Below are 14,286 nucleotides of genomic sequence, written 5' to 3' on the forward strand. Positions count from 1 at the left end.
AGGGGTGTGTACCATCTCTGGTGCAATTGTAGGGACCCACAGCCTTGAAGAAAATAAAGAGTATTCAGAGAAGACCTTGTGGATTCTCACTGAACACTAATCTTTTCTTCTCCTACCACCCCTCTTTTTTTGTTTTATGCTGTATTCTATTATATATCATATAAATACATAGCCAAATGGCAATATTTATTATGTCTATACAAAAAGAAGACATCCACTTTATTTTTTTTCTCTCCTTTGTTTCTATGTGGATTTTGTTGTGACTAATGATTCTCCTCCTTTCCCATCAACAGGTCTTCCTCACTGGGCTTGCTCGGCTTTTGTGTTACTGTGAGGGTGCCATCATCGTTTACCCTTCAAGACTGACTTATGCTGGCATTGCATTTGTGGACTTCCCTTCACAGTACACAGTCCTTCTCCATATGGTGATTGTCCAGGGCAAGCAGGGTGTGACTGCCATCTTGGAGAAGCAGGGTCTTTTAATATGAAGAATCTTCCGTCTTCTCTACTTACGCCAGCTTGTGCCAGCTTGTGCCAGCTTGTGCCAGCCTTGCATTCTTGTTACTTCATGGCCCTTGGGCCTTTTTTATTTATTTTACATAATAAATTTTTTTATTAATACCCGTGTTTCACAAGAGATCCTTAACATTTTAAGCACCAATTGTATTGACTAATGTACGTCTTGTAACCTTTAAGACATAAATAGATAAGACATAGATAAATGAGTGAATAATACTGAGTGACTAGGTTAGGGCGAGGAACATAGTACAGTGTCTGACTTTGGAAGAATGCCTACTGTTTTAGAAACCTTATTGCCATGATCATAATCGTATGGGTTAAAAAGCATTTGTTGTCACTCCTACACTGTGGCTTGTTGAGCTTGAAACCTTTGCTCCTTGTTCGTGTTACATCTGACCTTTTGAAGAAATTGTATGAATCAATATCCTCCAAATTGTTCAGTATTTTAAAGGTTTCGCTCTATTACTCTCTCATTTGCATATATCTAAGCATATAGATTAGATATAGATTTAGATTAGATTTTTTATTCAGGTAAAGGTACATACATTGCAGATGAGTTACAAAGGGGAAAGACAATGACTAGAGTTAACTAGCTCTATTGGAAGAGAAACGTCTGCAAGACAAGTGTGGGCAAAAATTAAGGTAGCTAAGGGGAGCAGAGCCCGGCCTGCGGCTCACAACGACCCCCAGGGTAAGGCTGAAGAACTAATTCACAAGTGGAGTGATGCAGCATCATCCTCCTCCCTCCCTGCAGAAGTAAGCAGGGAACAGCTCCTCCGACAAATGACAGAAGGATTAGGATAAAAAGAGCACAATCTAGTGATGACGAGTATGGGGAACCAATTACAGCCCAGGAAGTAAAGGGGGCTATGAAAAGGGTAAAAGTACAGCACCTGGTGAAGATGGCGTCACCTACGACATACTCAATGCACTGTGTGAAGTGTCTGGCAATCCACTACTCCACCTGTTTAACATGTCATTCCTATGTGGAGTGTTGCCCACACAATGGAAACATGCAATAATGGTCCCAATACCGAAACCCAATGACCCTGGCAATTACAGACCTATCAGTCTCATGTAATGCACTTGGAAGATGCTTGAAAGGATCATCCTAAACCGACTATTGCACAAAATAGGCAGGTTAGGGGAGGGGTCAATGGATTTGTTAAAGGACGTAGCACAGCAAACTATAGTTAATTACCTTGCTAATGATACAGCTAAGTACTCCTCGGGGCAAAATTTTAAAATTAAAAATACAATACCTAAAGCCACTAATACGCATAGCGTTTCGGGCAAATATATACGAAGTAAAACCCAAACAAAGAACTGACTCCGTAGGACCCATAAAAGATGAGACTAACAATTTTAAGTTGTATCATAAAAGGGCGGCAAACACTCTCAATGAATACCTAACATCAGTGTTCACACTAGAAAGCTTGAATGACATCCCATCACCAACACAAATGTTTGTCGGAGGTAAGGAGAATGAATTAAGAGAAATACCAATTACACGCAACACAATCAGGAAGAACATTGACAAACTAGCTAAAAGACTCAGAAGCCCAAAGTGTAAATGGATTTAAGTCCCAAGTCGTAAAGGAACTGGCAAATTAATTGGGTGGTTGTAGGTAGGAGCTGTCTCGTATGGGCCGGTGCGCCTTCTGCAGTTGCCTTTGTTCTTGTGTTCTTGTGTTCTTATGTTCTTATGTTGAGTAGCAACATTTGCAAATTTGCAGATGATACAAAAATAGGTAGGGAAATTAACACGGAAGAAGACTCACTATCACTTCAAGTTGATCTAAATAGGGTTTTGAAATGGTCAAAAGATTGATAGATGCAGTTTAATGCTGATAAATGTAAAGTTTTGAGACTAGGTAACGATGATAGTTACAAGATACGAGCTAGATGGTGTTGAGATTGCGAAGTCGGATTGTGAAAGGGATCTGGGAGTTATGATTAGTAAGAATTTAAAACAAAAGGATCAATGCATGAATGCTCGTAATAAGGCAAATAGGACACTGGGATTTACTAATCGAAGTGTTAGTAACAAGACACCTGGTGTGGTTCTTCAGCTATATCTTGCTCTGGTTAGGCCCCATTTACATTATGCAGTTCAGTTTTGGTCGCCATATTATAGAATGGATATAAATTCACTTGAACGTGTCTAGAGTAGGATGACTAAGTTAATTCCCAAAAATAGAAATCTTTTATATGAAGAAAGATTAACAAAGCTTAAATTGCATTCACTGGAAAAGCGAAGAGTTAGGGGTGATATGATAGAGGTTTACAATTGGATGAATGGACATAACAAAGGGGATATTAGTAGGGTATTAAAAGTATCAACACAAGACAGAACACAAAACAATGGGTATAAATTGGATAAGTTTAGATTTAGGAAAGACTTGGGTAAATACTGGTTTGGCAACAGGGTTGTTGATTTGTGGAACCAATTACCGCGTAACGTGGTGGAGGTGGGGACCTCGATTGTTTCAAGCGTGGGTTGGACATGTATATGAGTGGGTTTGGGTGGTTATAGATAGGAGCTGCCTCGTATGGGTCAATAGGCCTTCTGCAGTTACCTTTATTCTTATGCTCTCAATTCACTATGCTTGCCAGTGAAACTCCTTTTCAGAAAATCGCTGGACCATGGAATAGTTCCCCTGGTAATAGTTGAAGGTGATGTAGTGATCGAGTAATCCTTATACTCCATTATCTCATCATCATAATGGCATAACTAATTACACAAGCATTAATCCTATCCCTATTTACAGGTAACGGTTTTCCACCCTTCTATATCTTACTGTGAGGTGTCGTCACCGTACATAAGCAAGCGACTTGAGAATAGCACATGGGAGACATCTCCCGTCACGCAGGGTGCAGTCGCACCTCCACAGATCTCCAGTATCAGCTCTTGATTCTGGTAATGGCTCAGAAGGGCCACCACTTACGGGCTATTCATGCCCGTGCCACCTTTTGGGTGGCTTAATCTTCATCAATCAATCAATCGAATAGCACATTACGGGCTATTCATGCCCGTGCCACCTCTTGGGTGGCTTAATCTTTATAAATAAATCAGAATAGCACACACCATTTGGTCCGGGAGCCATCTCCCGTCACGAAGGGTGCAGTTGCGCCTCCACAGATCTCCAGTATCATCTTTTGATACTGGTAATGGCTCAAAAGGGCCACCACTTACGGGGTATTCATGCCCGTGTCACCTCTTGGGTGGCTTAATCTTCATCAATCAATCGAATAGCACACAGTACAATCTCCAGTCAAGAATGTAGCACTCGGCGTGTACAGTTCTAATCGACCCAAGACGCTACAGCCTCGACACAGAGCAGACAGCAGACTACGACCGTTGTTCAGGTCCATGTAAACTACATCTACCCGAAGTCCTTCGTCTGAATAGCCAGTTACCAGTTACAGGAGATACTTTTTCACCCACAGAGTTATTAACTCATGGAACCGCCTACCCACCGAAGCGGTACGTGGCAAAACGATGCTGATTTTCAAAATATACCTGGAAAAGATCATTCCTCCCTACACCTGGGGGGTACCTTCGTTAAAGTAAAAAGGTATACAGAAATAACAAAGAAAATAGATATGAATACTATTACCTTCGATGTTAGTAGTAGTTGTGCAAGTGAGGAGAAAGAAAAAATATTACGGAGTTGGAAGGAAGTTTCTAAGGTACTCTCGTATCTCATGGAATGTGACGGACAGGGCAAAGGTAGTTTTAATTTATTAATCATGGATGAAAGTAGATTGATAATATTATCTTTGAACGTTAATGGATTAAAAACTAGAGCGGTGGATGTACACTATTATACTCTTAGAGAATATTAACATAGTAGCACTCCAGGAAACTGGGGATAGGGATGGTAACATTCTGAACATGAAGATGAACATGTTGAACATGAAGATGTTCAACTGCTGGGCGAGCCCTCTCCTACTCATCTGAGGGGAGGGAGATTAGATTATGCTTGTTTGATAAATGCTGAGGGCATAGAGGGGAATTGTCTTACTGTGGATGAAATGCTAAGAGATTTTGCATTACAAATACAGCTTAAACTAGATAAAAAGCATGCCTGCCTTCAGAGGAAAAGCTTAAAGTTTAATAAGGGAGAATTAAGGGGTCTTGTTGGTCATATTAAGTCTTGGTATGATACTTATAAGCCAGTTTCGGCAGAAGCATTTTATTAAGTTTTAAATAAGGAGGTAGATGTATTTAATGCATCATTGAACCGGAAAACATCTGGTATAGAAAAGCATCCCCCCATAAAAGTGTGCGGAGAAGAGAAAGGAAATTTGGAGCAAGTATTGGCAGGAGTTTGCAGAGAAAGTTAGGAGTAACAAACTTGAAGGAAATCTGGCAAGACATAAATGAAATAAGGGGTAAAAAGCATAATTTTGTTGCACATCCTGACCCGTAAGGAATTGCAAAAGGTCTCGTAAATAAATGGCCGGAAGCTGCCAAACTTAGTTCATTTAATTACCCGCTGTAACGAGAGAGTCGTTTGATTCTTGGAAAGATCTAAGAAAGGATTTTATACTTACAGCAGGTAACAGTGGTGATGTCACTTGCACAGGTATTACCAGAGAAGAACTAATAACGGCGATTAAATTTGGGAAATCTACCGCCCCCTGGAAAGGATGGAGTAACTTATGAAATACTTAATGAACTTGCCATTATGACGAAAAGCCCGCTGTTAGACCTCTTTAATATTAGTTATAAAGAGGGCAGAATTCCCAGTAAATGAAAAAGAACTATGATCATCCTTATCCCTAAAGCCAATGGAGAGTATAGACCTGTGTCTTTAACCTCGTGTTTTTGTAAAATGATGGAGAGGATCATTTTAAATAAACTTTTGTATATAATAGGTGATCAGCTGTCTAATAATTTTTCGGGTTCCTCAGAGGAAAAAGTACCTCTGACTGTATTATTAAATGTCTAGCTGATGGTAATGATTATTATAGAATTTTTATTGATTTATAAGGAGCTTTTGATAAAGCCAACAAAGAGGTTATTTTATATGAATTAGCTGGTCTTGGTGTTGAAGGGAGATTATTGCGCTGGATAGGGGGATTATCTTCAGGAAAGGAAGGCTCAGGTGTGGTATCAAGGTTGTATGGTTCAAGGTTCAAGGTATCAAGGTCAAGAACTCTGCACACCTCAGGGAGGAGTGTTGAGTCTCACCCTGTTTAATGTACTAATGAATAAGATAGCATCTGAGAAATACTCAAATTGGGTAACTCCAATCATATATGCCGATGATATTTTGTTTCAGGGCAAAGATATTTCAAAGGTTCAAACAGTGTTGGACAATTTCGGAAACCTGTGTCACCACATGGGACTAGTGGTTAATGAAGACAAAACTAAAGTTTGAATGTAGAAATCGGAGGCCCATTATATTGGAAATAAACGGTAAAAATATAGAGAGAGTTAATATATATAAATATTTGGGCATATATGTTGGATATACCCATGAGAGTTTGGAAACTGAGATGAACAGACTGTTGAGTCAATGTCGGAAGAGATTACAACCTCTGAAGGCCTTGGCATGCTGTGGAAAGGAGTGGGAGTCCAAGTGCTACGAATGATGTACTTGAGTACTGTGAGATTTCTTATTGATTATGCTGCACCTGTCATTTCTTGTTTTGGTAAAGGTAGGATGGGCAAGTTGGAGAAGATACAAAATGAAGCCGTTGGGGGTCGTTGTGAGCCGCTGCTACCTGAATTTTTGCCCACACTTGTCTTGCAGACGTTTCTCTTCCAATAGAGCTAGTGAACTCTAGTCATTGTCTTTCCCTTTGTAACTCATCTGCAATGTATGTACCTTTACCTGAATAAAACATCTAATCTAAATCTAGATATATGCAAATGAGAAAGTAATAGAGCGAAGCCTTTAAAATACTGAACAATTTGGAGGATATTGATTCATACAATTTCTTCAAAAGGTCAGATGTAACACGAACAAGGAGCAAAGGTTTCAAGCTCAACAAGCCACAGTGTAGGAGTGACAACAAATGCTTTTTAACCCATACGATTATGATCATGGCAATAAGGTTTCTAAAACAGTAGGCATTCTTCCAAAGTCAGACACTGTACTATGTTCCTCGCCCTAACCTAGTCACTCAGTATTATTCACTCACTTATCTATGTCTTGTCTATTTATGTCTTAAAGGTTACAAGACGTACATTAGTCAATACAATTGGTGCTTAAGATGTTAAGGATCTCTTGTGAAACACGGGTATTAATAAAAAAAATTATTATGTAAAATAAATAAAAAAGGCCCAAGGGCCATGAAGTAACAAGAATGCAAGGCTGGCACAAGCTGGCGTAAGTAGAGAAGACGGAAGATTCTTCATATTAAAAGACCCTGCTTCTCCAAGATGGCAGTCACACCCTGCTTGCCCTGGACAATCACCATATGGAGAAGGACTGTGTACTGTGAAGGGAAGTCCACAAATGCAATGCCAGCATGAGTCAGTCTTGAAGGGTAAACGGTGATGGCACCCTCACAGTAACACAAAAGCCGAGCAAGCCCAGTGAGGAAGACCTGTTGATGGGAAAGGAGGAGAATCATTAGTCACAACAAAATCCACATAGAAACAAAGGAGAGAAAAAAAATAAAGTGGATGTCTTTTTTTTGTATAGACATAATAAATATTGCCATTTGGCTATGTATTTATATGATATATAATAGAATACAGCATAAAACAAAATAAGAGGGGTGGTAGGAGAAGAAAAGATTAGTGTTCAGTGAGAATCCACAAGGTCTTCTCTGAATACTCTTTATTTTCTTCAAGGCTGTGGGTCCCTACAATTGCACCAGAGGTGGTACACACCCCTATTATTATTTAAACAGGTGAGTAAAAATAGGTGAGTACACATATGGTGTCAGCAAACTTAGCCTCCAAACACACACACACACACATGGTATCAGCAAGCTTAGCCTCCAAACACACACACACATGGTATCAGCAAGCTTAGCCTCCAAACACACACACACATGGTATCAGCAAGCTTAGCCTCCAAATTCACACATGGTATCAGCAAGCTTAGTCTCTAAACACACACACACATACACAAACGGTATCAGAAAGCTTAGCCTCTAAACACACACACACAAATGGTATCAGCAAGCTTAGCCTCCAAACACACACACACACACACACACGGTATCAGCAAGCTTAGCCTCCAAACACACACACACACATGGTATCAGCAAGCTTAGCCTCCAAACACACACACACACACACACATGGTATCAGCAAGCTTAGCCTCCAAACACACACACACACACACATGGTATCAGCAAGCTTAGCCTCCAAACACACACACACACACATGGTATCAGCAAGCTTAGCCTCCAAATACACACATGGTATCAGCAAGCTTAGCCTCTAAACACACACACACACACAAACGGTATCAGCAAGCTTAGCCTCCAAACACACACACACACACATGGTATCAGCAAGCTTAGCCTCCAAACACACACACACACACACAGAAAATGGGGACATTGAAACAGTTGATAAACTTGATTTCAAGAGAGAGAGAGGTCACTATGGGGAACTTCAAAATTTTTTTAATAAGTAATTAGGCAGACTTGTAGCTAGACAGGGAAGTAAATTAAATGTATGCCAAATTTTGCAAAATATACAATGAAGGCACACAAACATTCATACCAAAACAGAGATGCAGGGCCAGAAAACAGGATTGGTTCAACAGAAATTGAGAGAGGGCCACAGACCAAAAGACACAAAAATGGAATGAAAGACATTGAAAAACTACAAACAGATGTCAACAAAGTTTTCGATTGGGCAGCAGAAAATAACATGATGTTTAACAGTGATAAATTTCATTTATGGCAAAAATGAGGATCTGAAACATAATGCAGGGTACAAAGCACAATCGAATCTTCCCATAGTAGAAAAACAGCATGTCAAGGATTTGGGAATAATGATGTCCGACGATCTAATGTTTAGGGAGCATAACCAAGCAAATATTGCGTCGGCCAGAAAAATGATCGGATGGATTATGAGAACTTTCAAATCCAGGGATCCCATCACAATGATTGTACTCTTCAAGTCACTTATGTTGTCCCGTCTCGAGTACTGCTCAGTATTCACTTCCCCCTTCAGAGCAGGAGAGATTGCTGAAATAGAGGGAATACAGAGAACATATACGGCACGCATAGACGAGATAAAACACCTAAATTATTGGGATCGTCTAAAAGCTCTCCAAATGTACTCTCTAGAAAGGAGATGAGAGAGATACCAAATAATATACACATGGAAGATACTGGAGGGCCAGGTCCCAAATCTACACAGTAAAATAACAACGTACTGGAGTGAACGATATGGAAAAAAAATGCAAGATTGAACCAGTGAAGAGCAGAGGTGCCACAGGCACAATCAGAGAGCACTGTATAAACATCAGAGGTCCGCGGTTGTTCAACGTCCTCCCAGCGACTATAAGAAATATTGCCGGAACAACCGTGGACATCTTCAGGAGAAAACTGGACTGTTTTCTAAGAGAAGTTCCGGATCAGCCGGGATGTGGTGGGTATGTGGCCCTGCGGGCCGCTCCAAGCAACAGCCTGGTGGACCAAACTCTCACAAGTCGAGCCTGGCCTCGGGCCGGGCTTGGGGAGTAGAAGAGCAGAACCCCATCAAGCAGGTATCAATATAGAAAGAAGCCAAACCCCCAATCATACCAGCGATACAAAGATGCGAGAAACAACTATACAGCAGTAAGGGAAGAGGCAGAAAGAAATTTTTAAAAAGGGATAATGGATAAATGTAAAACAGAACTGGGCCTATTCTACAAATTCATAAACAACAAATTGCAGGTAAAGGATAATATCCAGAGGTTGAAAATAGGAAACAGATTCACAGAAAATGATAATGCAATGTGTGAAACATTAAACCAAAAGTTTCAAAGTGTGTTTATACAAAATGAAATCTTAAGAGAACCAGACACAATAAGAATTTCTGAGAACATCATAGAGCGTATAGAAGTGTTTAGAGATGAAGTGGAAAATATGCTAAAGGAGCTAAGTAAGAACAAAGCAGTTGGTCCAGATGGAGTTTCACCATGGGTTCTGAGAGAATGTGCATCTGAGCTCAGCCTTCCACTTCACCTGATCTTTCAGGCATCCCTGTGTACAGGAGTCATAGCAAACATGTGGAAAAAGGCTAACATAGTTCCAATCTACAAAAGTGGCAACAGGGAAGACCCCACCTCTCTCAGTTATAGACCTGAATCATTGACAAGTGTAACAGTGAAAAGATTGAAAAAAAAATAATAAAAACTAAATGGGTAGAACACCTGGAGAGAAATTATATAATATCACACAGACAGTATTGTTTTCGATCTGGAAGATCCTGTGTATCGAATTTACTCAGTTTCTATGATTGAGCCACAGAGATTTTAAAGGAAAAAGGTAGTTGGGTTGACTGCATCTATCTAGACATAAAAAAGGCTTTCGACAGAGTTCCACATAAGAGGTTGTTCTGGAAACTAGAAAATTTTGGATGGGTGACAGGTAAGTTTCTAACAGGGATGAAAAATTTTCTGACTGATAGAAAAATGAGGGCAGTAATCAGAGGCAATCGGACTGGAGAAGTGTCACAAGTGGAGTACCACAGTACATGCACCAGAAATGTTCATTGTCTACATAAATGATCTACCAGTTGGAATACAGAATTATATAAACATGTTTGCTGATGATGCTAAGATAATGGGATGGATAAGAAATTTAGATGATTGTCATGCCCTTCAAGAAGACCTGGACAAAATAAGTATATGGAGCACCACTTGACAAATGAAATTTAATGTGAATAAATGCCATGTTATGGAATGTGGAATAGAACATAGATCCCACACAACCTACAAATTATGTGAGAAATCTTTATATAATTCTGATAAAAGAAAGAGGTCCAGGGTTGATTCTAGATAGAAAACTATCACTTGAGGCCCACATAAAGAACGTTGTGTGAGGAGCCTATGCCACGCTTTCTAACTTCAGAATTTTGTTTAAATACATGGATGGCAAAATACTAAAGAAATTGTTCACGAGTTTTGTTCGGCCAAGGCTAGAATATGCAGCGGTTGTGTGGTGCAAGAATCTTAAGAAGCACATCAACAAACTGGAAAAGGTGCAAAGACATGCTACTAAGTGGCTCCCAGAACTAAAGGGCAAGAGCTATGTGGAGAGGTCAGAGGCATTAAATATGCCAAAACTAGAAGACAACAAAAAGAGGTGATAAAATCACTATGTACAAAATAGTAACAGGAATTGATAAAATCGATAGGGAAGATTTCCAGAGACCTGGAACTTCAAGAACAAAAGGTCATAGATTTAAACTAACTAAACAAAGATGCCAAAGAAATATATAAAAATTTCCTTTCGCATACAGAGTGGTACACAGTTGGAACAAGTTAAGTGAGAAGGTGGTGGCGGCCAAGACCGTCAGTAGTTTCAAAGCATTATGTGACAAAGAGTGCTGGGTAGACGGGACACCACGAGCGTAGCTCTCATCCTGTAACTACACTTAGGTAATTACATATGGTGTCAGCAAGCTTACCGTCGAAACACAGACAAACAGCCTGCCTATTATTCAAGGCCTTCTCTGAGTACTCTCTATTTTCTTCTCTGAGGCTATGGGTCCCTAATCTTGCACCAGAGGTGGTACAACTTTCAAGTTTTTAACTACTGCACTGAGCACCTGATTTTGGCAAAGAATTCTTAGTGCAATTGTCAAGGACATAGTTCTGGTATTTTTTTGTTTATAAATATTCAGGTATAGTTAATGTCAAAATGTTTCAAAACTCAACAATTTATATTTCAAAACAAAAAAAGTAATGAAAACATTACAAAACATTAAAATATAGCCTAATTAATTAATTAATAAAATAGCACAACTCTCAGAATGTCTGAAGGTGCTTTGAGCAATGAAGTAGTTAATTTTATATATATAATATTATATATATATATATATATATATATATATATATATATATATATATATATATATATATATATATATATATATATATATATATATTTACCTGTTACTACTGCTTTGCAAAAATTTGATCTCTGTGAAAATTGGTCTCGTCATTGCTAGGAGATATTTTAAGACCATGATTTGCTGTGGATGGCACTGTAGTCTTCAAGTCATCAATCTAAAAATAGAGGTAATCTTTTAAAATGTAAATTTTGTATAAAAAAATGCAAAAATAAATTGCAAGAATAATATGAAGTTATTATACAATTTTTTTAATTATTTAAATATTTGTGAGACATTATTAAGAAATGGATGAAGTACAGATTATCTAAGACCTGATATGTATCAGCTTATGTTCCACCACATTACATTCAGGGCTGAAGAGAAAACACATCCAGTAAGGTAATGATCACTTAGGATGGACTGGGATGCTACATGTAGGTGGGGGCTAAGCTGCGTTAGGCTAGGATGCCCAGCCTGCCTTGTCTAGGCTGGGCTGGGCTAGGCAACACTAGAAAGGAGTTAACAAATCTCTCGAGTGCCTTACTTTTCCTGATATCCTTAAAAAAGCAAGAATGATGCCATTTTATAAAGGAGGCGAGACAGCAGAAATAAACAATTAAAGAAAAATATCAAATCTATTTATACTTTCAAAAATATTTGATTTTTTTTTTACAAACATCTCTTCCTACTTTGTAAAATTCAACATGAATACAAACACACACACACATCCCTAGGAAGCAGCCCATAGCAGCTGTCTAACTCCCAGGTACTTATTTACTGTTAGGTGAACCAGATATAGAGAATAACCACAAAATGCTATCTTTATGAGAACTATCTTGTAAAGCCACTAGTACACGCAGCATTTCAGGCATGATATATAATATATATATATATATATATATATATATATATATATATATATATATATATATATATATATATATATATATATATATATATATATATATATATATATATGTCGTACCTAGTAGCCAGAACTCACTTCTCAGCCTACTATTCAAGGCCCGATTTGCCTAATAAGCCAAGTTTTCCTGAATTAATATATTTTCTCTAATTTTTTTCTTATGAAATGATAAAGCTACCCATTTCATTATGTATGAGGTCAATTTTGTTTATTGGAGTTAAAATTAAAGTAGATATATGACCAAACCTAACCAACCCTACCTAACCTAACCTAACCTATCTTTATAGGTTAGGTTCGGTTAGGTAGCCGAAAAAGTTAGGTTAGGTTAGGTTAGGTAGGTTAGGTAGTCGAAAAACAATTAATTCATGAAAACTTGGCTTATTATGCAAATCGGGCCTTGCATAGTAGGCTGAGAAGTGCGTTCTGGCTACTAGGTACGACATATATATATATATATATATATATATATATATATATATATATATATATATATATATACATATATATATATATATATATATATATATATATATATATATATATATATATATATATATATATATATATATATATATATAAATATATAGATATATTTTTTAAATAAATTAAATTAAAAAAAATCATTTCTCTATGGTCTGACAAGTGGAGGGTTCCTACAAACTCAACCAGAGGTGGTACCCTCTATATATTAATAAAAAGGCAAGGCTATGCTAAATCTAGGCAGGGATTGGCTTGGCTAAGCTGGTCAGGGCTTGGCTAGAGTAGGAAGGACTGGTCATGTTTAAAAGCAAGGCAAGACTAGGTAAGGGTATACTGGGATAGGCTTGGCTACGGTAGGCTAGGAAGAGGTAAACTAGGATAAGCAAGACTGTGCAAGCACTATGCACAGCTATAATAAACTATGCTAAGAAGGTTTAAGCTGGGCTAGGTTAGGATAAGCTGAGTCATGCAGGGCCCCGATTGACCAGTGGAGTCTAATGGTCTAACCTTCTAGCTAGTTTGCTGACCTAAGAGTGTAAATGCCTAGCCCCTAACCTGAGATATATACAAGAGTTGTTACATTCTTGTACAGCCACTAGTACGAGTAGCGTTTCGGGCAGGACCCTGGAATACCATCCCCGCCGCGAAGAATCGTTTTTTCATCCAAGTACACATTTTACTGTTGCGTTAAACAGAGGCTACAGTTAAGGAATTGCGCCCAGTAAATCCTCCCCGGCCAGGATACGAACCCATAACATAGCGCTCGCGGAACGCCAGGCGAGTGTCCTACCACTACACCACCTGCTGCAATATTATTATAAAAGATATATTACTTATTATAATCGTAAATACTAAATACCTGTTTTGTTGATTTAGGGGCGACGACGATCGTGGGATCGGATGCGAGCCACAGGTCGCCTACACCATGCATTCTAAGGCGTCCATCTCATAACAAAAACCAATCCGTGCATTCATACACAAACAGAGACCCCTTGGTTATTCGAATACTTGCAATTCTTTTACTTAAAATAATAACAATTAGATTAATAATAATTAACATAATTTTTACTGAAGATTCATAAAAATCATTTATACTATTTTAAAAGAAAATTTGTAAGACATCTGAAAACAGATATACAGACTTTGTGTGATATTTATTTCAACATTATATATTAATAGAATGTTGTAACTATTATTTTTAAATATTAGGTAGTTTCCAGCTACGTATATCGCATATAAACGTTGCAAAAAGATTTTAGACTGAATTAACACATTACACATTTATGGAGTAATTAACAACAAAACAATCTTTATTTTCATTGCAGAACATATA

General features: G+C 38.2%; 1 long non-coding RNA gene across 1 annotated transcript; it reads right to left on the minus strand.

Moving 5' to 3' along the window:
* Positions 1–6,803: 6,803 nt before the first annotated feature.
* Positions 6,804–13,907, minus strand: LOC138355939 (uncharacterized). The gene is made up of 3 exons (XR_011224072.1): positions 13,813–13,907; positions 11,607–11,723; positions 6,804–7,083 (listed from the first exon to the last, which is right to left on the minus strand). It is a non-coding gene; the product is annotated as an uncharacterized lncRNA (long non-coding RNA).
* Between the last annotated feature and the right edge of the window lie 379 nt (positions 13,908–14,286).

This window comes from Procambarus clarkii, chromosome 69 (assembly GCF_040958095.1).
Source record: "Procambarus clarkii isolate CNS0578487 chromosome 69, FALCON_Pclarkii_2.0, whole genome shotgun sequence".
Classification (NCBI taxonomy): domain Eukaryota; kingdom Metazoa; phylum Arthropoda; class Malacostraca; order Decapoda; family Cambaridae; genus Procambarus; species Procambarus clarkii.